Source organism: Heloderma suspectum, chromosome 5, assembly GCF_057233095.1.
Source record: "Heloderma suspectum isolate Gila_16-S chromosome 5, 16-S_ref, whole genome shotgun sequence".
NCBI lineage: Eukaryota > Metazoa > Chordata > Lepidosauria > Squamata > Helodermatidae > Heloderma > Heloderma suspectum.
In genome coordinates, this window is record NC_139462.1 from 227,923,276 (window position 1) to 227,951,093 (window position 27,818).

General features: G+C 49.4%; 1 protein-coding gene across 3 annotated transcripts in view; it reads right to left on the bottom strand.

The window, feature by feature from the left end:
• GJC2 (gap junction protein gamma 2) overlaps positions 1-26,714 on the bottom strand; it is a 90,712-nt gene extending 63,998 nt beyond the window's left edge. For 2 of the 3 annotated variants that reach the window (XR_014792478.1, XM_084859461.1), the window contains exons 1-4: positions 26,361-26,714; positions 25,834-26,066; positions 7,371-7,437; positions 924-1,171 (exon numbers count right to left, since the gene is read on the bottom strand). The gene's annotated coding sequence lies outside the window, so the exon portion shown is untranslated. Of the gene's footprint in view, positions 1-884; positions 1,172-7,370; positions 7,438-25,833 lie in introns of all 3 variants that reach the window. The other variant, XM_084859462.1, reaches the window with a different exon arrangement.
• Between the last annotated feature and the right edge of the window lie 1,104 nt (positions 26,715-27,818).

Here is a 27,818-nt window from a genome sequence, read left to right on the forward strand (position 1 = left end):
GCCTCGCAGGCAGTGCAGGACGGCCCCGTGCTCCGCGCTCACAAGAGGAGCGCAGAGCGGCCAACACGGGACGTTCCGGGGCGGGGAAGGCAGAAATGCCGACACGACACATCCTGTGCGTCATCTGGCAGCCTCCTGCCCCGCTCCGCCTTCCTGTGGCTAGACAGCCAAAATCAGCTGTCCAGCCACAAAGGCAGGGCAGAAGTGCGGAGGGAACGATCCCCTCCGTGCTTCTCCTGCCCTGCATTGGATAGGTGGACACCTCTGAGTTTGGAGGTGGCCGCCTATCTCCATAGGATTGTGGCCTTAGAGTTCTGTCTGAAACCCGGAGCAGATTCACCACCCCACTGGCAGTGGAGCCACCAGCCTCCACTGCTCCAGGATCTTGCCCTAGGGTCTCCAAAGTGGTATCCATGGGCACCAGTGTGCCCACAGACACCTCTCTTGACACCCACCGAACTCTCTGCCCCTCCTGATTGCAATCTTACTTCTGAAGATTGTTTAACTGGGAGGCTGGCAAGCTGCAAAGTGAAGGGCTGCACTCCAGCGCCATCTTTATTTGGGTTCAAAAGATTGGCTTTGTGTTCTGGAGCTCAGACCCCCACCTCTGCCTTGAACTGAGGTTCAGGGGCAAGTTACTTTTCTCTTAGTCTCACCAGTTTGCCTTCTGGGAAATGACTGTGTTGTGACCAGCCATGCCCACCATGACAGTCACGGTATGAATGGGCAAGCCCACCCCAATGGCAGCCATTTTGTGAGAGTACAAAATCATTGTGGCAGACATGGGGATGTTCCATGAGGAACGCAAAATGATGGCAGACAGCCAAGGAGTCGTAGGAACACTGGTGGGCTTTGCCCCTGTGCCTGAAATCCACCTTACCTACCAGGGCTGGCCCTACCATTAGGCAGAATGAGGTGGTCACCTCAGATGGCAGATGCTGGGAGGAGGTGGCAGATGGATGTTGGAGCTCTTTGCTGTGTAGCTTGTCTTGTGACTCTTAATCTAGCCTGCTGCCTTCAGGTACGGTGGAGGACGCTGCCCCATCGCCAATATTGAAGAAAAATTCAACTGCTGGTCCCGTCGGCTTTTGTACTTGAAATGAGAAGAGGCGCCATCTTGTTCTTCACCTCAGGCATCAAAACGACTTGGGCCAGCCCTGCTCTGTACCTCCTGAAAATGCAAAAGAGGGAGGGTGCGTTTCTCCCCTGATCTCCAGTATTGGCCAAAATGTCAACATTTGAACTGCAAATATCCCAGAAATCCCAGAAACTAGGGAAGCTTTTGATAAGATTTCCAATAGGTTACGGGGGCCAGCCGGGTGTGGGGGGAGAATCTCAGTACCCGACAAAGCTCCTTGTGTCTTCCCCACAACTAAACCAGAAGAAACTATGAACTTTTCAAAAGAATAGCAATACTGAAGGGCAGGATATAAATCCTTTTTGGATGAAAAAAAAAAGAATGTAAAGAAATAGAGAACTGCCAAATAAATTCCACAAAAACCAGAGAAATGTGCAAATTCACTCATGTTACACTATTGCAACTACTGCAATAGGAATTGCAGGATTCAGCTTTTATTTTGATTGCAATACCCCTGCATGTGAGTCAGTTATATTAGCAACCCTGCATTCTACCCCTTTCTATATTGCCTGGAACAAAAGATAAATTAAAACATTACCAGTTCACACACTTAGTCCAATATGAAAGTGGCAGGAATTGAGACAGCCTGACCAAGAGTACTTGACTCTCTGGGCTTCTTTTCACAAGAAAAAAAAAAAATCCTTTCTGTAGTTGGCCACATCTGAGAAATGCCCACTCATCCATTTTGTCAAAAATAAATCCTAGATCCTGCAGACTTTATGCAGCTTTGTGTCCTATGGAGCTGGGCACCATTTTTTAAAAAAATGCCAGCGTTTATCTCAGAATCACCCACCCACTGGGCAAACGAAGCTTTTAGCTACCTTATTCTAAGAATCGGACCAAGAGGAAGAACTTGAGCAAAGGTCACATCCAATCAGAACACACTAGTGTGAAATCTCACTGTGGTTCAGAAAGCTGCGGGAAATTATTCTCTCCAGCTGGCCTCTGCACAGCAGCCTGCTCTACCAGAAAAATCTAATTAGCAATTGGATTTCGATCCATAAAATCTGCTCTCTTAGCTAAAATGGAGGAGGCCTCAGCTTGCACTCTGGAAAACTTGTGCATGATGCTTTCAACTGCAATGTGTTCCGAGGTGCAGCAGTTGTAAGAAACTGAGCTGGCCTTTCCTCTTTTTAAAAAGCGATAGTGAATACTCTACTTGGGCTGCAGCAGCAGGGAGGCTGCCCAGGGCCCGTGTCCAGGGTAGGCATGGTTGGGCGCCTGCCAAGGGCCCACATCCCAGCAGGAGCTAATTGACGAGAGCCCCCAGAGTTGCTCCTCCTCTTCACATCGCAACCTGCCTGTTCACCTGCCTCTCGCTCTGGCCCAGAAAACGGTGGTAGTGAGGAGGAGCAGCAGCAGATGCCACAGCCTGCTTGCTCCAGGGCTCTCTGCCTGTCCGGCAAGCAAGTGGTAGCAATGAGGAGAGAGAGGGTGAGGAGGAAGAGCAGCTGGCGGCAATGGAGCTGAGAAGGCAGAGTCATCAAGGGAGGTGCCCACGGAGGGCGTCTTGCCCAAGGGCTCTCAAAACCTGGAGCCGGCACTGGTCCCTGACCCCCTTTGGAAAGGGTCACCTCACAGCCTTAAGACCAGGGGTCTCCAGGAATGGCGAACCTTTCAGGCAAGCCTGACACAAGTCAAGCCCGGAGGAGGAAATAGGGATACTCTGCGGTCAGTACATGTATACCCCTCGTGCACGGATGCAGTTTTGCGTCTGCCAGGGGTGCAGAACATCAGGTCCAAGGGCCAAATCCGGACTGCCAGGGTTTCCCAGATGGCCACACCCTCTTCCCCAGGCCCTACCCAGTTTCCCCTGACCACTGGTGGTTTCCCAGGTTTTATGCAGTTTTCTCCCTAATCTAAAAGGTTGAGATGCCTCTCCTAAGACTTAGTTACTGGCTGGAAGGGCTTTAAGCAAAAATATGCTGGCATTTCGGGTACGTTTGACCCTGCCTCTTTTGCCTTTGGCCACGCCCTTTTGCCCACCCCTGGGATGCGCTCTAGCTCTGGCCCAGACAATGGTGATGGTGAGGAGGAGGAGCAGATGCCACTGCCTACTTGCTCACTGGCTGTCTGCCTGTCAACCGCATCCCAAACATGTCCAAAGCATTGCCTCCGTGCTGTTCTTGTCTGAACTCTACAACCACACTTATAGGTCCTGTGCTGATCGACGTAACACTGACCTCTGCATCCACAGGACGTAGAAAGGATTTTTTTTTAAAAAGCAGACATTTTCAGGACGTTGAATTCTGGAGCAGAGATCAGATTCTGAGCATGCATGATGCAACTAACTGCACATGAGCAGAGAATGTACAAGCTTGCCTGCGGGAGTACAGAAATGGCAAAGGCCTACTTTGGTCTGCAAGATGATGAAGCCACATGAACCAAATGAAGAACCAAATGAACCACTAATGTTGCCTCCCCGCCATCTTTTGACAACACGTTTCACCAATGTGCAACATTGATAGGATGTGGCAAGTATGCGAAGCCCCAATAAAACAGCCTGTTCTTTGCTCTCTTGCCTCCCGGGGGGGGGGGGGGGATCTCCAAAGAATGGGGAGGGAGATAGGATGGGAGGTACCACTGCACAAAGCATTCTGCTGCGCCAGTTACAACTACATAAAATCTGGATCCCAAAGAGCTTGTGTTCAGCCACAATATTTATGAAAGTGCAGACACGTACCAGACAAATGGAGTCACAGAAGCGCTAGCTTGATGCTCTGAATATTTTTTCCATTCCTGGACTCCAATTGTTTGTGCGCTGTTATAACAACACGTCTATTGTGAGATCCACAAACAGATCTCAATTGACATTCTTGCTTTTTCCACCGGTGGTTTGTTTTTTAAAAAAGATTTATAGATCTAAACTGAACTTGTGACATTCACCCGGCAGCATTAGTTAGAACGTTGAAAGAATTCTGCCCAATTGCATGGTAAATTTTCAAAAGCGGCCCACACTGCAGGATCCAGCAACCAGTTCTGAATCTGGAGAAATTGCAGTTTAAAAAAGTCATCCCAACTGGCAAGTTTCCAGACCTCAAGAACACAAGAAAAATAAAAACGAAAGGTGAGGGCTAGTAGATATGCCACTCAAATTTTGGCTAAAATGCAAAACCAGGTGTTATATCAGGCTTCTGCTCATTCTGAGGAGATATTGCTTAAAGCAAGCATTCTAAATAAATAAAGTGAAATTAACTTAATTTGGAGGATCCTCCTCAGGCAAAATATCCAAGGAATTTCAGGAGAAGCACAGAATGTTTAGATTAGTCTGAAGATGACAGCCAGTGTGTTGGAGTGTTTAGAGTGATAGATTGGGAATTGGGAGATCCGGGTTCTAGTCCCCACTCGGCCATGAAGCTGACTGAATGACTTTGGGCCAGTAACTGCCTCTTGGCCTAACCTACCTCACAGGGTTGTTGTTATGAGGATAAAATGGAGAGGAGGAGGACTATATAAGCCGCCTTGGGTTCCTTGCAAGAGGAAAAAAAGGTGGGATATCAACGTAATAATAAATAAATACAATAATTTTGGGCTTTAAGTCTCCTGTGCTCTCTTCTTTGAAATCAATGTAGGCTGTCAGTGGAGAAGTGAAAGAGAAAGATGAAAAGTAACAGCTGTGTGAATTGGACATCCATCAGGGGGCATATCACAGCAGAGCAGGAACGGAGTGCGGATGGACTGAATGGTAGTGACAAGAGAGTTGAGCCAGAGGAGAGCAGCCCAGCAGGGTGCTCTGTTCCCTTGCCCCCAAGGGATCCGTCCTGAACTGTGGCCAGCAGCCTACGGGGGACCTGCACAGCAGGCAAACAAAAGGAGGTTGGCTCTGCTCTGCAACGAATCGATCCCAGCCCTGATAAAAGCTGAAGTGCTCTCTGTTTGCAGCTCACCAAGCCCCTGCCATGAGCTGCGTGTCTCAGCTCCTCCAGGGGCATTTGTGCGGGAAGGACAGAGGGCATTTACATAGCTTAAATGCAGTGTTTTTAACCTAACCCCAAATCTGGGAATGATGGGGCCCGTGGAGGCCAGTGGCTCTGATGTCCGTGGGGTGGGGAATCTGCGCTGGGTTTCGATCAGGAATCTAAAGGAGCTATCCAAGGTCCGCATCTTGGATAGCTCCTTTAGAGTTCTGACTGAAACCCGGAGCTGATTCCCCGTCCCACTGAGATCGGAGCCATCAGCCTCCGCTGGATGGGAGGACACCAGGTTGTAGAAGGCTGGTGTACACACTGCAGGCAACCATGCTGCTCTCCTGCCACACTTCATCACTCCAGTCTTATCGCTTGCTTCCCCCAAACTTCTGAAATCTGGGCAGGGTTAGGAAGAGAGTCCTTGTCAGAGGGGTTGACTCTTGGGGTAAGCATCAACCTTCCAGGGATTAAGCACGGTCGTCTCACAGTAAGCAATCCTTGTCTCTAGGTGTGGCTGAATTCTTGCACCCTCTGGTGTGGGTTTTTGATCTTGGATGCCACCTACTTTGGTCAGGTTTCCTGAACTGCAAGCTATTCCTCATGCCGCTGTCTCAGATGACAGCCGCAAGCAGGCAGCTTCTCCAAAGCTGTTCTTCCTTGAGAACCTATGCCAGGGCCAAACTAGTCCCACCGGGGATCCTAATCCAGTTCTCCGGGGTTCCCCAGATAGTCATACACCCTTCCCCTGCCTCATTCCCTTTCCTCGGGCTGAAAGGAGTTCCGTATCCCTGACCTATGCCAATGGCATTAGTAACTCTGGTGGAGCCATCCTTTTCAGAAAGATGCTGGAGCCACATAAAAATCGGGAAATGATATCAAGCAACAGATGCCAAATGAAGCCAGATGCAAAATTAAACAGATGCGGCCCTCGCCCACGTGAACTGAGGCGGCTGTCACTGCAGCTGCTCACTTCCCCACTCCCCCTGCTCACTGACACCTTGCCTCTCCAGCAGGGCCTGTCTGCCATCGATTTTGTGTGCATTTATTCAGTGTCCGAGTGCTGAGAGAGGTGGAGGAGGAGTACATTGCGCAGAAGAGACACGTGGAAAAAGCATGGACCTGCACATTTTCCTGAAAGCTTGGATGGACATGTACCATCCCTTAGCTCAGCCTTCCCCAATCTGGTGCCCTCCAGATGAGCTGGACTGCAATTCCCATCATTCCTTGCCAGTATGAGGAAAAAGAAATCAAATGCACAGGTATAAGATGGAGGGATAACTGGCTTGGCAATAGTACAGGTGAAAAGGGTATTGGAGTTGTAGTTAATCACAAGCTGAATATGAGCCAGCATTGTGATGAGGCTGCAAAAAAGGCAAATCCAATTTTAGGTTGCATCAATAGAAGTGTGGTTTCAAAATCACAGGAAGTGATAGTTCCATTCTACTCTGCACTGGTCAGACCTCACCTCGAATACTGTGTCCAGTTCTGGACACCACACTTTAAGAAGGATTCAGGTAAATTGGAACGAGTTCAGAGAAGGGCAACAAAGATGATCAGGGGACTAGAAACTAAATCCTATGAGGAAAGATTGAAGGAACTGGGTATGGTTAGCCTTGAGAAGAGAAGACTGAGAGAGGACATGACAGCATTTTTCAAGTACTAAAGCATTGTCACAGAGAAGAGAGCTGCAACCTGTTCTTTATTATCCAAGACTGCAGGACACGAAATAACAGGCTTAAGCTACAGGAAGGCAGATTTGAGTTGAACATCGTGAAAACTTCCTAGTGGTCAGAGCAGTCGGACAATAGAACCAACTGCCTAGGGAGGCGGAGGGCTCTCCGTCACTGGAGGTATTCAAGCAGATACTGGACAGTCACCTGTCAGGAATGCTTTAGACTGGATTCCTACACTGAGCAGGGGGTTGGACCAGATGGCCTAAATGGCCCCTTCTAGGAACCATGTATGGTGGAATATCAATATGACAAACAAACAGGGGTGGGGTAGCTGGGGACAAAGTGTGGGGAGATGGGCAGTGGGACGGGCCTCCCTTTGGTTTTACCTTGTGTTTCCCTCTGCCTTGAAAGCCAGTTCCAGGAGGCGTTCCCAACCCCATCACGCAAACATGTGAGCACCCCCATAAGGCACTTAAAAACCATTGCAGGTGCTACACCTGGGCTGCTTTAAAAGCCCAGAGAGCTTTCAACACACCAAAGAGGGACACATTGAACAGGGGGTTGGACTTTGTAGGCCCCTTCCAACCCTACGATTCTATCATTCTACAATTTGCCAGTCTTCAAACAGGTCCACATGGGTTGGCCACTAACCTGGAGCATGCTGGGATGTTTCATCAACTGCTTGAATTGGCCACACAAGACCGCTGCCTCTCAGCTCCTGAAAAGGGGGGAAAACATACAATACCCAGTCACTTTAAAATTATGGCTATTTTCCCACAGGATCTCCCTTTGGCCTTGCTACCATCATTACTGGTGTGGCATAAGTGTTCCCTAACATAGTTCAATTTGCTAAACCCCCCCACCCCCCGACATCAGAAGGAACCAAATGGTAATAACGGTAGGGATGAGTTCAGTCTCTTGAAGACTGCAACATCTAGTGGTGGTGACCTGTGTGTGTGTGTCTGAGAGAGAGAGAGAGAGAGAGAGAGAGAGAATGAATGAATGAATTATCACAGACCTGCCAATGCAGACAGAAATTTCAGATTACGTCAAGCTCAATGTGCTACAGTGGAGTCAATTCTCACACAATCAGAATCGTCAAAGGATGAGAAATCAAACAATGTACACGCATGTCGGAAACCATTCTCAGCACCAAACTAAACATCATATACCTGTCCAGACCCTAAGATCGTCCTCAGCGGTCTTTTCGCAGGAGCCCTGCCAAAGGAAGTGAGGTAGGTGGCACTGGCTACTACGAAGAGGGTCTTTTCTGCTGTGGCACCCCAATTGTGGAGTTTCGACTGGCGCCTACACTGTGCTCTTTCCAGCACCAGGTGAAAAACTTCTTATTTGCCCCAGGATTTCAGTCTTTCAGCTTCTGTTTTAAATCTGTTACTGTGTTTTAAATCTTTGCATTGGTCCTAGATTTTATTTTGGTTTTTATTTTTACTGCATACTGTGGTTTTAAACTTTAAGACTTTTATATTGTATCTTATCATGTTGAATTTTATGGTTTTAATTGTTGTGAACCACCCAGAGAGCTTCAGCTACTGGGCAGTATAGAAATTTAATTAATTAATTAATAAAACAATGACAATCACATGCTTGCCCCTTGTGTATAACTTTCACCCTTGTGTGCTCCCCCCCTCCCATTGAATAGCAGCCACGTTTATTGGCCAAGGACCTGGGATGCCACTTCTACAACTCTTTGGTCTTGGTCAGCCACACACCCCTCTGTTTAGGCCCTCAGGCCTGGTCTACACACAGCATTAGAATAAGATGGTAGACCAGCCTGTACCACTTCAGACTTCAGGTGGGAATTCCGTTTTTTAACTCTCCCTGCTGTTCAAACCTCCCTACGAGTAAAAAAGCTAGCAAATCAGGGAGGAAGGTTCCAGCCATCCCGCTCCCTGCTGTGCTAGTTGTCTCCAAGGTGAAGTCTACCTAGGGGCGCATTCACAGATGGGATTCCACACCAGAGTGGTACAGTCCCTGCTACCTCAGGACTCTTCCATACCATTCATTGCATGTGTAGACAAGGCCTCAACCCCTTCTGAACCAGGCAATTACCACAGTCTCATTGCTGAATTCACCCACAATCATTAACTTTCACCATTGCCACAGAAATCAGTTCATCCTCTGCCATTACTTCCTCACTTCCTCATTTGCATTATTTCCCCACCACTTCCCCCTACTTCTCAATTCCTTATTTTCTTCCTTCATTCTCCCTTTTTCTTCCGTCTTTCTTTCCCCCTGTCTTACTATCTAACTATTCATTTCCCTCCTTCTTTTCTTCTGTGATCTTTCTTCCTTTTCCAAACCCCCTCCTTCTGTTTCCTCTCTCTTTCTCGCAAAGGCAAGAATGAACAACAAATGAATTGTTCATTCTTGAAATGAAAAAGAATGAACAATCCCCTGGCAACGCAGTCAAAATAAGGCTGCTTAATGTCTCTCTTGATATTTTGTGGAAACAGCCGGGGGGGCAACAGCCAAGCCGCCACAAGCAGCACGCAAGGGGTCAACTCATGGAGCAGGGGGTTGGACTCGATGGCCTTGTAGGCCCCTTCCAACTCTACTATTCTACAATTCAAGGAGCCCAAACGTGTCAGCTGCTCGGATCTATGCTAAAGCTGGTGCTGCTTGAGAAGAATTGAATCTTCGGAGAAGGCAGGATCTTGCAAGGTGCTCTGGGAGAGACATGAATGAAGCAACAAGGCCAGTGCCAGCTCCAGGTTTTTTGAGGGCCTTTGGCCAAGACACGCTCAATGGCTGCCCTCCCTCGGTGAGCATCTTCTCACTGCCACTGCCACCCATAGCTGCTCTTGCTCTTCCTCCTCTTTCTCATCATCGCTACCACTTGCTTGCTTGCCAGGCAGAGACACAGCGCGCAAGGAGGCCGTGGCGTCTCCTGCTCCTCTTTCTCACCGCCACCGTTGTCCGGGCCAGAGTGAGAAGCAAGTGAGCAAGCGGGTTGCAATGGTGAAGAGGAGGAGCAACTTCAGGGGGCAATGCTGGGCCGGACCGCTTGCCCCCTAGCTCAGTTCATCTACTGATGGTGACCATCAAGGAAAATGCTGGCTGGGGAATGCTGGGAGTTGTGGGATTTTTTTTCCGGCTAAACATGCATAGGCTTGCACCTCAGTAGTCATATGCTGGATCAGACCAGGGACCCATCTAGCCCAGCTTTTTACCCAGAGGCCCTTCGCATATTTTTCAAGCAGAGGCATCAAAGTGATGTCCTTCTGCCCAGGTGGCTCATTCCCAGTATCTGATATCCTGTGGTACAAGGAGGCCCTGCAGCAAAATGTTGCAGCACCTCCTCACAGGCATGCTCCTGTTCACAGTTCCAGCCAATCAGCCATGCCCCACTCCTGGATACGGCAAGCTGTTAGCAGCTCCCTCCGCCAAACAAGGTTGGACACTTAAGCATCGTCAAAACAGAGGAACTGCATCACACACACACACACATCCAAAAAGGGCAAAAGAAGACAGATATTTGCATATAATCCACATGTGCTAATTGATATGAACAGATGCAAATTTAGAAATAAATTCATTATGGTAATTGAAATAGAAGTGCAAGACATCTCATCATAGTGGAGAAGACTGACCAGGTGACCTGTGTGCTAATGGGTAATGAGGCAACTTCAAGGCCCAGCTCTTCTTTCTGATGGTTCTTTACCTTTAAACAGGACTTGGCTTGGATAGCTGTTCAAACAGAGGACTGCCCCCTATAAAGTGGGGGCACATGGCCACCCTACCCCACGCCTCCCTGGTTTTCTTTTCCAACTAGCACTCAACATTCCGTGACTACTGAGCATGCTCAACCCTCACTGGGTTATTTGCGGGGCTTTTTGCAATGTTAGGTTCGTTGGTTTTTTAAGACACTTTGTACTGCATCATCTGTCCGATAAGCACAAATAGAAATAACCCCACTAAGGCAAAAGTTGCAGTTGCTTCACCCAACTTGCAACCACTCTGTAAAGCGGGCGAGTATTATTAGAGCTCAGCAGCCAACTCTAGAACGAGGCTTCATATCTGGGGTGGGGAATGTGTGCCCCTCCACAGCAGGGGTCCCCAACATTTTAGGACCGGTGGGTACATTTGGGAATGTGAGAAACAGCAGTTGGCATCACCACAACATGGCTCCCATGGAGGCTGTTGCTAGTCACATAATAGCTGCGGGGGGGGGGGTGAATGAGAGAAACCAGAGACTAGTGGGGGGGGGGGGAGAAACAGCGAGGTAAAGAGGTCAGGGACGGGGGAGAGAAAGAGCAAGGCTAGAGGCCGAGAGTGGAAAGCAAGGCAGAGCAAAGGGAAAGGTCTGTGTGGACGGAAGAGAACTGGGTGATGCCAGGAGGGAACTCTTTCCTTCTCTTCCTGCCTGCTAACATCTGATCACCAGCAGGTTCAGGAAGGAGAACCTGATGCCATCAGGTTTTCATGGTTTTTAAAAATAAAAATAAATTTTTGGAGGGGCAGGGAATGAAGAACTTCTCAGGCCGCTCCAGAGGTTGTTGGACTGCATCTCCCGTCAGCCCTCACCGCTGGCTATGCCAGCTAGGGCTGATGGGAGTTGCAGTCCAACCATCTCTGGAGGTTCACACATTCTCGATCCCTGCTTTCGAAGTACTGGAACCATGCGGAGCACCCTGGAGAGCTCCTTTAGAGTTCTGGCTGGTTCCAACTGAAACCCGGAGCGGGTTCACCGCCCCACTGACGCCAGCCTCCACTGACTAGAATGCACTCCCCTGCCTTTCCCAGGAAGCATTTCTGCCTCCCCCAGGTCCTAGATTCCCCCTGCTAGCTCTGGCGGCATACTGAACCTGGCTCCCAACAAACAGCCACCGCGGGTCTTATCCAGATCAATGAATCTATAATGATAAAAGAGGATGTGTGTCTCTGTCCAGCAGTCCATTAGCGCCATAGCACCAGGACCGTGAAACCCAGACACCTGAAACCTGGCATGCATACTAGCGAAACTCCATGGAACGTATCACAAGGCTAAAAAATATGACGCCGGAAGATGAGCCCCTCAGGTCGTAAGGTGTCCAATATACTACTGGGGAAGAGCAAAGGGTATTTCCAAGTAGTGCCAGAAAGAGTGAAGCGGCTGGGCCAAAGCCGAAAGGACACTCAGCTGCAAATGTGTCTGGTGGTGAAAAGAAAATCCGATGCTGTAAAGAACAATATTGTTTAGGAACCTGGAATATTGTTTCCAACAGCACAAGAGGCGACTCTACACATGGACGTCACCAGATGGTCAATATCGAAATCAGATTGATTATGTCCTTTGCAGCCAAAGATGGAGAAGCTCTATACAGTCAGTCAAAACAAGACCTGGAGCTGACTGTGGCTCAGATCATGAGCTGCTTCTTGCAAAATTTCGGCTTAAATTGAAGAACGTAGGGAAAACCACTAAACCATTCAGGTATGACCTCAATCATATCTCTTATGAATATACAGTGGAGGTGAGGAATAGATTTCAGGGATTAGACCTGATAGACAGAGTGCCTGAGGAACTATGGACGGAGGTCCGTAACATTGTTCAGGAGGTTGCAACGAAATCCATCTCAAACAAAAAGAAATGCAAGAAAGCCAAGTGGCTGTCTGATGAGGCTTTACAAGTAGCTGAGGAAAGAAGGGAAGCAAAAAGCAAGGGAGAAAGGGGAAGATACATCCAACTGAATGCAGAGTTCCAGAGAACAGCAAGGAGAGACAAAAAGGCCTTCTTAAATGAACAATGCAAAGAAATCAAGGAAAACAACAGAATGGGAAAGACTAGAGATCTCTTCAAGAAAATCGGAGATCTAAAGGGAACGTTTTGTGCAAAGACGGGCATGATAAAGGACAAAGAAGGCAGGGACCTCACAGAAGCAGATGAGATTAAGTAGAGGTGGAAAGAATACAGAGAAGAACTATACAGGAAAGATCTTAATGTCCCTGATAGCCATGATAGTGCGCTCACTGAACTTGAGCCGGACATCCTCGAGAGTGAAGTCAAATGGGCCTTAGGAAGCATTAGTAACAACAAAGCTAGCGGAGATGACAGTCTTCCAGCTGAGCTATTTAAAATCCTAAAAGATGATGCTGTGAAAGTGCTGCACTCAATATGCCAACAAATTTGGAACACTCAACAGTGGCCACAAGGCTGGAAAAGGTCAGTTTACATTCCATTTCCAAAGAAGGGCAACGCCAAAGACTGTTCAAACTACCGTACAGTTGTGCTCATTTCACATGCCAGCAAGGTTATGCTCAAAATCCTACAAGCTAGGCTTCAGCAGCATGTGAACCGAGAACTACCAGAAGTACAAGCTGGGTTTCGAAGAGGCAGAGGAACTAGAGATCAAATCGCCAACATTCGCTGCATCATGGAGAAAGCAAGAGAATTCCAGAAAAACGTCTATTTCTGCTTCATTGACTTCGCTAAAGCCTTTGATTGTGTGGATCACAACAAACTCTGGCAAATTCTTAAAGAGATGGGAGTACCAGACCACCTTACCTGTCTCCTGAGAAACCTGTACGAGGGTCAAGAAGCAACAGTAAGAACCAGACATGGAACAACCGAGTGGTTCAAAATTGGGAAAGGAGTACGACAAGGCTGCATATTGTCGCCCTGCTTATTTAACGTATATGCAGAGTTCATCATGAGAAATGCCGGGTTGGATGAATCACAGGTCGGAATTAAGATTGCTGGGAGAATTATCAACAACCTCCGATATGCAGACGATACCACCCTAATGGCAGAAAGCGAAGAGGATCTCAAGAGCCTGTTGTTGAGGGTGAAAGAGGAGAGTGCAAAAGCTGGTTTGAAACTCAACATTCAAAAAACTAAGATCATGGCATCTGGCCCCATCACTTCCTGGCATATAGAAGGGGAAGAAATGGAAGCAGTGACAGATTTTACTTTCTTGGGCTCCAAGATCACCGCAGACGGTGACTGTAGCCATGAAATTAAAAGATGCTTGCTCCTTGGGAGGAAAGCTATGGCAAACCAAGACAGCATAGTAAGAAGAAGAGACATCACCTTGCCGACAAAGGTCCGTCTAATCAAAGCTATGGTTTTCCTAGTAGTAATGTATGGCTGTGAGAGCTGGACTATAAGGAAGGCTGAGCGCCGAAGAATTGATGCTTTCGAACTGTGGTGCTGGAGAAGACTCTTACGAGTCCCCTGGACTGCAAGGAGGTCAAATCAGTCAATCCTAAAGGAAATCAACCCTGAGTGCTCATTGGAAGGACAGATACTGAAGCTGAAGCTCCAATATTTTGGCCACCTAATGCGAAGAGAAAACTCTCTGGAAAAGACCCTGATGCTGGGAAAGACTGAAGGCAAAAGGAGAAGGGGACGGCAGAGGATGAGATGGCTAGATAGCATCACCGATGCAATGAATATGAACTTGATCACACTCCGGGAGAGAGCGCAGGACAGGAAGGCCTGGCGTGCTATGGTCCATGGAGTCACGAAGAGTCGGACACGACTGAACGACTGAACAACAACAACAAGAGGTGTGCACCTCGGGGTTGCTTGGCTTTTAAAACATATTCATTAATTTTAATTAATTTAAATGTGTCCATATGGTTGAAGCCTGCAGTAACATCTTCAGCCACTAGGGGCAGACTTTCCTAACCAGCACATAGCTCTGCCGCCCATTCAGCCTGTAGCCAGGAGTGTGCAGAGCCCGCCCTCAAGGGAGTGGAGTGTGCAGGGCCCGCCCTCAAGGGAGTGGAGTGTGCAGGGCCCGCCCTCGAGGGAGTGGAGTGTGCAGGGCCCGCCTTCAGGGGAGTGGAGTGTGCAGAGCCCGCCGTCAGGCGAGTGGAGTGTGCAGGGCCCGCCCTCAGGGAAGTGGAGTGTGCAGAGCCCGCCCTCAGGGGAGTGGAGTGTGCAGGGCCCGCCCTCAGGGGAGTGGAGTGTGCAGGGCCCGCCCTCTGGGGAGTGGAGTGTGCAGGGCCCGCCCTCAGTGGAGTGGAGTGTGCAGGGCCCGCCCCCAGGGGAGTGGAGTGTGCAGGGCCCGCCCCCAGGGGAGTGGAGTGTGCAGGGCCCGCCCTCAGGGGAGTGGAGTGTGCAGGGCCCGCCCTCAAGGGAGTGGAGTGTGCAGAGCCCGCCCTCAGGGGAGTGGAGTGTGCAGGGCCCGCCCTCAGGGGAGTGGAGTGTGCAGAGCCCGACGTCAGGGGAGTGGAGTGTGCAGGGCCCGCCCTCAGGGGAGTGGAGTGTGCAGGGCCCGCCCTCAGGGGAGTGGAGTGTGCAGAGCCCGACGTCAGGGGAGTGGAGTGTGCAGGGCCCGCCCTCAGGGGAGTGGAGTGTGCAGAGCCCGCCCTCAGGGGAGTGGAGTGTGCAGAGCCCGCCCTCAGGGGAGTGGAGTGTGCAGGGCCCGCCCTCAGGGGAGTGGAGTGTGCAGGGCCCGCCCTCAGGGGAGTGGAGTGTGCAGGGCCCGCCCTCAGGGGAGTGGAGTGTGCAGGGCCAGCCCTCAGGGGAGTGGAGTGTGCAGGGCCCGCCCTCAAGGGAGTGCAGTGTGCAGAGCCCGCCCTCAGGGGAGTGGAGTGTGCAGAGCCCGACGTCAGGGGAGTGGAGTGTGCAGGGCCCGCCCTCAAGGGAGTGGAGTGTGCAGAGCCCGACGTCAGGGGAGTGGAGTGTGCAGGGCCCGCCCTCAAGGGAGTGGAGTGTGCAGAGCCCGACGTCAGGGGAGTGGAGTGTGCAGGGCCCGCCCTCAGGGGAGTGGAGTGTGCAGGGCCCGCCCTCAGGGGAGTGGAGTGTGCAGAGCCCGACATCAGGGGAGTGGAGTGTGCAGGGCCCGCCCTCAGGGGAGTGGAGTGTGCAGGGCCCGCCCTCAGGGGAGTGGAGTGTGCAGAGCCCGACGTCAGGGGAGTGGAGTGTGCAGGGCCCGCCCTCAGGGGAGTGGAGTGTGCAGGGCCCGCCCTCAGGGGAGTGGAGTGTGCAGAGCCCGACATCAGGGGAGTGGAGTGTGCAGGGCCCGCCCTCAGGGGAGTGGAGTGTGCAGAGCCCGACATCAGGGGAGTGGAGTGTGCAGGGCCCGCCCTCAGGGGAGTGGAGTGTGCAGGGCCCGCCCTCAAGGGAGTGGAGTGTGCAGAGCCCGACGTCAGGGGAGTGGAGTGTGCAGGGCCCGCCCTCAGGGGAGTGGAGTGTGCAGAGCCCGACATCAGGGGAGTGGAGTGTGCAGGGCCCGCCCTCAGGGGAGTGGAGTGTGCAGGGCCCGCCCTCAGGGGAGTGGAGTGTGCAGGGCCCGCCCTCAGGGGAGTGGAGTGTGCAGGGCCCGCCCTCAGGGGAGTGGAGTGTGCAGGGCCCGCCCTCAGTGGAGTGGAGTGTGCAGGGCCCGCCCTCAGGGGAGTGGAGTGTGCAGGGCCCGCCCTCAGGGGAGTGGAGTGTGCAGGGCCCACCCTCAGGGGGCTATAGGGGCACCCCATGGCAGGGGCTGTGCCTAGGGGTGCCAACGAGCATGACTTCATTCGGAGAGAGCAGGCACGATGTCTCCAACTCTGACAGCTGCGTATGTTTGCTTGAAGGCTGGGCTTTATCAGACTAAAGCTATTCCAACCCATGCGAAGGCAGCTCCATGCGCTAGCCCAGAATAAATTATACTCCCTGGTCCTGTATTTACCGTTGGCAGCACAGATCTGAATTGCTTTTCTGGATGAATGCATGCATTCTGAGGATGAAAATAATAATCCTTAGCATTTTTTTGATATAATAATTTTTTATTTTTTTAAAAAAACAAAACACAACAACAACAACATAAACATACAATACACATACACTAAAATATCTCTTAAGTGTAAGATATCTACCTTTGGCTCCCCTTACACAACAAATGCTCATTATTATTCTCTAGTTCTTATCTTAGTTGTATATCATACATTGAGTTCACAGACTTTATCTCATTTCTCTCCTAATTAATACTTAGCATTTTTATACGGCACCTTTTGGGTGTTCAAACTGCTTTGCAGACATACTCTCACCAATTCTTACAACAACCCTGTAAAATAGGCCAGTATTACTTTGCTGTTTTGCAGATCAGAGGGGGCTGGAGGGTGAGAAAGCATATGTCTGGTCTAAGGTTAGCTTTGAAGGTCCTGACTGCATACACAAAACGCCGGGTGAGAGATGCATGCTCCTGCATGCACAAAGTATTTTCTGGGTACCCAAGACATTTATTGGATGTCAAACCCCAGCCCCACATCCCTGTACTTCACAGACCCTACTAAAAAACCCAAAAAGTTCTTCCATTCTAACCCTGCCCTTGCATGATGTCTCACAGCATCTAATATTTACTGCTGCAGGCACTGACTGAACCACTCAAAACAATTTACAGAACATGTTCCTGACACTGCCTTTGGGAGGCAGAGCCGGCCCAATAAACACCATTCACGGTGGGTCAACAGGGCAGGAGGGGAACCAAAACTGCATCTACTTGTGGTCAGAGTGGAATGGCCAACGGAGAAATTGGGGATCTGACAACGCCCAAGGACTCAGGTGCTCAGGAAACACTTTGTGAACATAGCTATGCTGGCTGGGGCATGCTGGGAGTTATAGGCCTTTTTTTCTGTCTAAACTTGCATAGGATTGTGCCTTAAAGGTGCAAGCATATGCATGTTTAGACAGAAAAAAGGCCTACGACTCCCAGCATCCTGGGAGTCATAGGCCTTTTTCCTATCTAAACATGCATAGGATTGTAGCCTAATTAATTAAAAGGAAGAGGATTGCTGAATTTGGAACCTGGTATCAAGTATAAGGGGCCGCAGTGGCTTAGTGGTTAAGATGCTGAACTGCAGACTGGAAGGTCGGCAGGTCAGCAGTTCAAGACCCGAGTGCTGCGTGACAGAGTGAGCTCCCGTCTTCAGTCCCAGCTTCTGCCAACCTAGCAGTTCGAAAGCAAGAAATTGCAAGTAGATAAATAGGTACCGCCTCGGCGGGAAAGGTGACAGCGTTCTGTGCACCTCAGTGTTCAGTCATGCCGGCCACATGACCACGGAAGCGTCTTCGGACAGCGCTGGCTCTTCAGCTTAGAAACGGGGATGAGCACCGCACCCTAGAGTCGGACACAACTGGTTGGGGACACCTTTACCTTTTATCAAGTATATAAATATGCATCTACTTCTTCCAAATGTGCATATATTTCTTTATTCTGCACAGTTAGTTGAGACCAGAATGCTGTAGAGCAGGGATGAGGAACCGGTGCTTTTTAGGGATGTGGACTCAAATTCCCATCATCCCTCACCTGCACAGCCAGGTCAGGGCTCATGGGAGTTGGAGTCGAACGTCCGTTGGACCACAGGCTCACCACCCCTGGGTTGGGGAGTGTTCAAGACTGGGGAGTTCTGCCTTCATATCCCACTCTCCCACAAAGCTCAAGGGGTGAACTTGGTCCTGTTACTCTCTTGGCACCAAACTTACCTTATAGGGGTATTGTGAGGATTAAAAAGGGAGCGCCGGGAAGAGCCTTGGGCACGGCCTTATGTTGCTTGGAAGAAGGACGGGATTAAAATGTGCAAAGTAATAAATAACTCATAACTGGATGCTTGTACATAGCCACTCATTGGAGTGTTTGAAAGGTAGAAAAGAGTTGGTTGGTCCCTTTAAACAAATCATTCAGGCTATAGAAGAAGAACCATTCTGGATCCGTTCAAGGGTCTATCCAGTCCAGCATTCTGTTCACACATCGTCATCATCATCATTAGCAGCTGTAGTAGTATACAAACAGCGTGGCTTACTACAAAAACATCAACACATCGAAGAATAAATTCCTTGCCTCTCTATGCTGAGCTGACCTCTGAAATTTTGCCAGATGTCTACTGCGTGCAAAATGTCACTTAGACTCTAGTTAGAATCCAGGGAGAACACCAGAGGAGCCCTGCTGGATCAGACCAAGGGTCCATCTAGTCCAGCATCCTGTTCACACAGTGGCCGACCAGCTGTCGACCGGGAGCCCACAAGCAGGGCATGAGAGTAACAGTACCCTCCCGCCCAGGTTCCCCAGCCACTGATGTACAGAGGCTCGTTGACTTTGGTACTGGAAGTAGCACATAGCCATCAGGACTAGTAGCCAGCAGTAGCCTTATCCTCCATGTGCCACATCTGACTAACAGTTACACTGCAACCCTAAACACACTTACTACAGAGTCAGCCCCAATGGACACAGCAGGACTTGCTTCTGATGAAACGTGCATAGGGTTACACCGTAAAGGAAGCAAACGAATCGTTTTTTAATGAGCTACTAATGTTGGGGGATGTGCAGGCTCATCCTGTAAATGTTTTCTTGGAAGTAAGTCCCCCTGCATTCAGTTGGACTTGCTCCTAAGTACATGTGCTTTGGATGGCAGTCTTATTTTGAAAACCAGATCTATTCTGCTTCTGCTCTTTGCCGGTGTTTTCTGTGTGGGGTGGGGGAACGAATAGCTTGCAAAGCACCGGAGCACTTCATCCCTACTTTCTGAAAATCATACAACACCTCCCAGCCAGACTTGGGAGATTTTACCAGGCTTCGCAGACTTTCAAGCCTAACTGTGCCATCCTAAGGCCTAGAAAGTTGGTTTGTTTGTTAAAAACCACATAGCATTCTGACTTATGCTCCCAATACTTTATCTACATTTGCATGGAAGTACAGACTATGCACAAGTCCTAAGTCAGAATAGTGAAGAGTGAAATGTAATGCCTGAGAGCTAAGGGCATGAGTGCACTCAGGGGAACCAAACAGTTCACAGATACTTTATGAGCACTGCAAGGCTTTGGGAAAGTATTGGGGAAATGGTGCGTCTTTCAAGCATCAATTGGAGACCTCGTTCTAATTGAGGGGATAAAACAGTGTTTTGCCTGGCATGCTTCACATTACTGTGGTGGGCACATAGCCATCACCAAGAGAAAAGGGAGACAGATTTCCATGAAGCTTGTACATGCTAATTTATATGTCTAGATGCAAATTTAGAAAGAACTACTCTAAAGGGAAATGCAGTGCAGCTTACTAGAGTTAACAGGGAAAACTGTGACCAGGTGAGCTGTGCAGGTGCTGTGGATGGGCAACTTGAAAGCCAGGGCCGGCCCAAGACATTTTGCCGCCTGAGGCGAAGAACAAGATGGCACCCTCTCCCATTCCATGTGCAAAAGCCAACTGGGCTGTTTTTTCAACACTGACGACAGAGCAGCATCCTCTGCTGTACCTGAAGGAACAGGTTAGCTTAGGGGGAACAGGGCAGCCTGCTTGGTGCTCAGCTGTCTCCTCCAACACCTTGCTGCCACCCCCCAGCACCTACCTCCTCACTCTGCCTAATGGTAGGGCCGGCACTACTGAAGGCACCCTGCTGCTCTCCCTTCTGATGGTTCTTGATCTTTAAAGCCAGACTGTCCCTGGACATGCCTTCAAATACAAGACTGCCTGCTAGATAGAACACACGCTCACCCTGCTTCAGACTGTAAGTTAGGAGGGCACAGCCTTTTCGGCCCCAAGGCTCAGGGTCAGGGATCACACATGCGAGGAAAAGAGCAATCCGTATGAGGATCTCTGGGGGAGCGAGTAGGAGCCTTCTCTCCACCTTCTACTGCAGAAATCCGGATGCAAAAGGCTCTCCACTCCCTTCCCCAGAGATCCTCACGCTTACAGAGCAATGTGCATTGCAGGTACAATTGGTGGGAAAGTGGCGCCGGGGGGAACAGGGCACCTGGGGTACCACAGTTAAGAGGACATTGATATAATGGAGTGCTCCTCTATAACAATGATAGTTTTTTAAAAAATCACTGCACCTAGAAAACTAGTCTGTCAGGTTAAAGGGTTCTAGCATAGCCTGCTCCCTGACATGCTCATTTTCTAGATGCAGGGGATTTGTGCAGGGGGTTTGGGGGAGCATTTCATCATGTGTCCTTCTCCAGTGGTCTAAAGTGGGGCAGCCCAGATGCAGGATCACCACCTGAATTACAAATAGGCCAGAGGAGTGACCAAATAAGTAGCTGTCTCTCCCACCTCAGGAGACATGCAGATCTCATGCTTGGGGCCTGCATGCCAGCCCGCTTGGCAGGGCACCACTTAAATCCGTCTGCGTGGCAGCTGCATCCACATGGCGAGAGCTTTGTCCGCAATGGCTCAGGGACGAAAGGTGAGCAATTGTGCAAAAGGTTCTCTTGAACAAGGAGCCCACTTTCCTGGAAAATAAGAAGAGAAGAAGCAGCGGAAGACGGGGAGCCTTAATTAAAGGCAGGACTGAGAGAAAGTGTACTCTGTCCCAGCTCTTTTTGGAACGTACCCCAGGAAAAACAACAGCTACGGTTGCATCCTCCTACACTACAAAACCATTCATCTCCTGAAAGTCAAACACACCGAACTATTCCCTGCCTCCCTCCCGCAGGACATGACTGGTGGCTCTGCAGAAGCTGCCAGCCCAGGAATTCAGCCCCTGAAGCATATGCAAGAAAAAGGCCTTGATGGCTGGTGCATTCTGCCTGGATTGCAATATTCTATACCAGCCTTCCTCAATCTGGCACCCTCCAGGTGCATCAGACGACAACTCCCATCATCCTTTGGATGATGGGCACCGTAGACCAACACATACAGAGGGTGCCAGGTTGGAGAAGGCTGTTACGTACAGATAAGGCCTTCCGTTGTTTTAAGAGCTCTGGAACAGGAAAACATCCAACTGCAGCAGTTTCCTCCTCTCCCCGCCTGCCCCATCACTAAAACACTCTTTCGGCAGAACATCCGCACCTGTAGGATGTCTGCCTTCCCCCCAAGCTCTTAAAGGAAAAGACGTCCAGTCCAATATGGCAGCCCTTGCCTCCACAGCAAGCCCCCCCACATCTCCAGAGCAAGAAAGGGAGCCCTTCAGCTCCAGTCTCCAGGGGTGCCATGAGAGCTATGTACAGGCCATGGAGCATGGCTCTCTGTCACCCTGTGTTGGTTTCTCAGAGCAACTCCCAGGCAGAAGCATTTCTCCTCCGCTCATGCTTTCTCCGTAAATATTTCCTTCTAACTTTTGCCAACTTTGAAAGATATGAGACAAAAACGTAGCTTTTCTCTTTTCCTTCATCTCCCTATACACTTTGGGAGAAAGCCATCAACCTGTCTGCTGCAACAATCATATGTCCTGTTTTTCATCCCTAGAAAGACCATTCTGCCACTGTCTAGAGCTCTCCAAAAATGTGGGTTTCAGAATACATCAGCTTAATTAAGCCGTCTCTTCCATTAAGCAAAAGGTGGTGCAATTTACTTCCTCTTCCCCCTGCAGAACACTACTATTAGTATTACTGATATAATGCCATCAATGCACATGGTGCTTTACAGAGAACAAGAGGACAGATCCCTGCCCGGAGGAGATTCCAGTCTACAGTTCAACACAGGGGAAACAACGGAGAAAGGGTAAGGCAATGGAGGCAGGAGGTAAACAGGGAAATAATGTGCCAATGGGATCTGTAGTCCAATGCATCTGAAAGGCTCCAGGCTGGGGAAGATTGCTGTAAGGTGTGGTGACTAAGTGGATGTGGCAAAGGGTTCACAGAGATGTTGGATTTTGAGGAGAGATTTGATTTGGTAGTAATGGTGGACGAATTGTCTTACAGGATAATTTGTCTGCCATTCCTGATCTTCTCACCGAGAAACCCCTGATAAGCTTCTAAGAGACACATGCCAGGTTTTCACTTCAGAAAACTACATTTTTTAACATTACACATAGGAGCACAACCCAGCCAAAGTTACAGCACAATTCTATTGATGTTTACTCAGAAATAAATAGGTGAAAATTGCTGTTATAGTCTACAGACGTACTGTGTGGTTGCGTGACAAAAAAAGCCAACAATGCAGTTTTTATAAGTATGCACATGCTCACACACCCCTTCATGGATCACTGCCTTGTTGTGGCGAAGGGGCTTGCGTAACTCAGTGAAGCCATAAGCTATGCCGTGCAGGGCCACCCAAGACAGACAGGTCATGGCAGAGAGTTCTGACAAAATGTGGTCCACTGGAGAAGGAAATGGCAATCCACTCCTGTATTCTTGCCAAGAAAACCCCATGGAACGTATCATAAGGCTAAAAGATATGATGCCAGAAGATGAGCCCCTCACATTGGAAGGTGTCCAATGATGAGCAGAGAGAATTTCCAAGTAGCGCCAGAAAGAGTGAAGCGGCTGGGCCAAAGCCGAAAGGACACTCAGCTGTGGATGTGTCTGGTGATGAAAAGAAAATCCGATGCTGTAAAGAACAATATTGTTTAGGAACCTAGAATGTAAGGTCAATGAATCAAGGTAAGCTGGAGGTGGTCAAACATGAGATGGCAAGACTGAACATCAACATCTTGGGAATCAGCGAACTAAAATGGACAAGCATGGGCAAATTTAATTCAGGTGACCATCATATCTACTACTGTGGGCAAGAATCCCTTAGAAGAAATGGAGTAGCACTCATAGTCAACAAAAGGGTGGGAAAAGCAGTACTGGGGTACAATCTCAAAAATGACAGAATGATCTCAGTATGAATCCAAGGCAAACCGTTCAACATCACAGTAATTCAAGTCTATGCCCCAGCCACTGAGGCCGAAGAAGCTGAGGTTGATCGGTTCTATGAAGACCTACAACACCTTCTAGAACTAACACCAAACAAAGATGTCCTCTTCATCATAGGGGATTGGAATGCTAAAGTAGGAAGTCAAGAAATCACTGGGATAACAGGCAGGCATGGCCTTGGGGTACAAAATGAAGCAGGACAAAAGCTAATAGAGTTTTGCCAAGAGAACACGCTGATCATAGCAAACACTCTTTTCCAACAGCACAAGAGGCGATTCTACACATGGACATCACCAGATGGTCAATATCGAAATCAGACTGATTATGTCCTTTGCAGCCAAAGATGGAGAAGCTCTATACAGTCAGTAAAAACAAGATCTGGAGCTGACTGTGGCTCAGATCATGAGCTGCTTCTTGCAAAATTTTGGCTTAAATTGAAGAACGTAGGGAAAACCACTAAACCGTTCAGGTATGACCTAAATCATATCCCTTATGAATATACAGTGGAGGTGACGAACAGATTTAAAGAATTAGACCTGATAGACAGAGTGCCTGAGGAACTATGGACGGAGGTCTGTAACATTGTTCAGGAGGCAGCAATTAAATCCATCTCAAACAAAAAGAAATGCAAGAAAGCCAAATGGCTGTCTGATGAGGCTTTACAAGTAGCTGAGGAAATAAGGGAAGCGAAAAGCAAGGGAGAAAGGGGAAGATACATCCAACTGAATGCAGAGTTCCAGGGAACAGCAAAAATGGTGGTTTCAGGGATTTGCTCTGTAAACATCATATGAAATCAAGAGGACCTATGCCAAGAGGACATGTTTTGCACAGTGGCTTTGCCCACGAGTGGCTGATCCAGGATTTCTCTGGTTCAGTTCACGGAGGCAAATGTGCTCTGTAATGTGATTGTAGTTTGGTGGATTTGCTTTGTAAAAATCGTATGTAATCAAGAGGATCCCTGCCTCGGATCCATGTTTTTGTGCCATGGCGGCGCCCACGAGTGGTGGATCCATGATTTTTCTGATTCAGTCCATGGAGGCAGATGTGCTCTGTGATATGATGGTGTTTGGGGGTATCTTGCTTGTTAAAATAATGGGGATCCCTACCTCGGATCCTTGTTTTTGCACCATGGCTGCACCCACGAGCGGCGGATCCGTGGTTTTTCTGTTTCAGTTGGTTGAAGCAAATGTGCTCTGTGATATGGTGTTTGGGGGGTATCTTTCTTCTAAAAATCATGAGGATCCCTGAGGATCCCTGTCTCGGATCCCTGTTTTTGTGCCGTGGCTCTGTGATATGATGGTAGTTTGAGGGATTTGCTCTGTAAAAGTCATATGAAATCAAGAGGATCCCTGCCAAGGATCAATTATTTTTCTAGTTCAGCCAATGGATGCAGATGTGCTGTCTGATTTGATGGTGGTTTGGGGGATTTGCTCTGTAAATATCACATGAAATCAAGAGGATCCCTGTTTTGCACCGTGGCTGCGCCCACAAGTGGCAGATCTGTGATTTGTCTGTTTTAGTCTGTGAAGAAAATGTGCTCTGTGATATGATGGTGTTTGGGGGTATCTTTCTTCTAAAAATTATAAGGATCCCTGCCTCAGATTCCCATTTTTGTGCTGTGGCTGTGCCCCCGAGTGGTGGATCTATGAGTTTTCTGGTTCAGTCTGTGCAGGCAGATGTGCTCTGTGATACGATGGTAGCTTGGGGGATTTGCTCTGTAAAACTCATATGAATTCATGAGAATCCCTGCCAAGGATCCCTTTTTTTGTGCCATGGCTGCACCCACGAGTAGCTGATCCGCAATTTTTCTGGTTCAGTCCATGGAGGCAGATGTGCTCTGTGATATGATGGTGGTTTGCGGGGGGCTCCCTTTTAAAAATCATATGAAATCATGAGGAACCTTTGTTGATTTCATGGATCCTTGTTTTACTTTCTTCCTGTAAACAGTTTCATATATCATATATTCCACTACATCTTCCATGCATCCAGCTCACACACAAAATTCACACAATACTCTTTCTATGTCATTCTCACACACACACACACATGCGCGCTTTCTTACTGCACATATACATGCCCTAACCTCATATTATACAAACGTGTGCACTTCACACGTTACACGTCACATATATTACCCACACATTCAAACCCACAGTTATGCTCACAAGCACAATGGATTACCACCCAGTCACACACACACACTCACACACACAATTACTTTATGATACACATGAGCACATCCAACCCACCTTACCACACAATCCTGTTCGTGTGAAGTTTGATGTCCATCTCACTGCGTCCCCTGGGGTTTACACCCAGGAAAGTACGCCCAGGATCACAGCCTTAAGCACTTCAGAGTCCCATTGATTTCAGAGGGGAAACATTTAAGCAAATGCTTGTGCCTCTCCCGTGAAATCCAGGAGACTGAAGAAGCACTCGGAATATTCAGACATGTACAACAGTCTCCGCTTGTATCTGCTGTCCCGTTCGAATGCATACCAGTACACAAGAACACGCCCGAGTTGGAGATGGGGGGGGGGGGGCTTCTCGTGTGGTCGGACCTGCCGTCCTCCCATCGCCTCCTCCCCGCTCCAGCCTGCTGGGAGGCCTCGATCCACTCACCTCTTCGGGCCTTGGCTGACGATCGCCGCCGAGCTCCGCTCTCCAGACTGCATCGCAAGTCGGGCGCCGTTTACAGCAAGCGGGGTCGGGGGTGAAGCGGGCAGAAAGCACGTTCGGGATCTCTGCCGGTAGATCTCTGGGCGGTTTGCCGTGGATCAGCAAGCGAGGGTCTCCCGCTCCCAGACGGCGTAACGATAGCAGTGGGCGAGGTCGATCCGAGACCGTTCGAATCCCTGATCCGGAGGAAGCCTGATTTAGACCGGGGTTATCCGTGGATGCGGATCATCCCAGCGTAAGGCGCACGGGAGCGGGGGGTCGTGTGGTTGTGGGAAATGGCAGCGACCCCGAGCCACCATTTTTGTAAACCCTCCGGGCGGGGGGAGTGCTGGTCAAAACACAAAGTAGATCCCTGCAAGCGTGGGGTCCGCCCTCCCCACTTCCCAAAAAGGGGAGGGTGTGCTGGTAAAGGAGAACCCACTGATGAGAGAGAGAGAGAGAGAGAGAGAAGAGATTCTGCCGAACCGCACCCGATCAGAAGCCCAGCAGCCCGGCTGCAGATCCTGCCCGCGCGCCGCCACGCGCGCTTCTCCCGCCCCTGCGCAAGAGTGCCGCGCAATTGCGCACGCCGCAAAACCCCAAACCCGGCAACCGAATGTAGCGCTCCGGATGCGCCTCCCCGACCCGGCGCCAACAACGGCGGGCATCGAGCCCATGCGGGTGGGTTTGCAAAAGGGGTGGGTCTGCACAGCTGGACCCTTTGGGGGGGGCTGGAATAGCCCCCCCCCCCACACACACACACACACGTGGATTGCGCCGCTTTCTGTCGAAACGAGATTTGGATTGGGGGAAACTGAACTTTTCTCCTAGCCTCGAACCTTTGCAGCTTCGGGGATTTAGCGCGTGCCCGAGTGCGGAGGGGGTGGGCTCTCCCCTTCAGGTTTCCCTGCCAACTTCCCCCAACCCCCACCTCCCTCTCTGTAAAAGTTTTCAAAGTTTTGTCCTTATAAAGACTTAGCTGAGTAGAGCTGTTTCTATGCATTTCCATTTCGCCGCACCCCTCTCTCCGAGCAAAGAAGACACACGCAAGAAGGCCTTGCCGGATTTATTGGCGCACAAAAAAAAAAACCCCAAGATGGATTGCAACTACTATTGAGGGTAGGGTTAAAAATCAGCTCATACCACAGATCTGGGGAGATAGCAGTATGAAATGTAATAATAATCTAAAATGAGACACGTCTAAAAGAAGAAATGCATACTTAGAAAGGGTTAGGCGGCCGCAGTTGGGAGGGGAAAAGAGAAATTATGAGGGACGGGTCTGAAAGTGAGTCAGCAACGTGACACAAATGCAACTGGAGACTGTTTGACCAAAGTTATAATTTCCAGAGCCCTTTCCTGAACATAAAAATCAAGATACAACCCAGCCAGAGTTAAGCATTACTTTTCATGTCCCATTAATATGGATGGAAGGGTGCTACACACATGCCTAACTAAAATCAACAAGACAGGGTGCAATCCAAGGCATGTTTAGACAGGAAAAACATCCTACAACTCTCAGCGTACCCCAGCCTGCATGTTGGCCCTCACAGTGCAATCCTATGCAGATTTGCTCAGAAGGTTCTGTTGATTTCAGTGAGATTTATTTCCATATAAATGTGCACCGGGTTGCCACCTTAACAGTGCTAAATGTTTGCTGGATCACGCCCCCAGACTTTTCCCTAACACTGTATCTGCACTAGCCCCAGTGTAGTGTCAGTAGGGCAATATCCTCCCCCTGGCTCCTACGGTTATAGCTGAGGGCACAATTCTCTTCCAAGGGCCAAATCCACTCAAGCTTGGCCAATATGTTTTTTGTTTTAAACTCAGAGATGTGTACTACGACATTGGAAAAGCAATGGCTTTAAATAATAAAAATCAATTTACAAAAATGCAGTGGGTCAAGAAAAGGGATGGAGGAAAGAAACCTGTCTGGCAACTTTCCTAAAAGG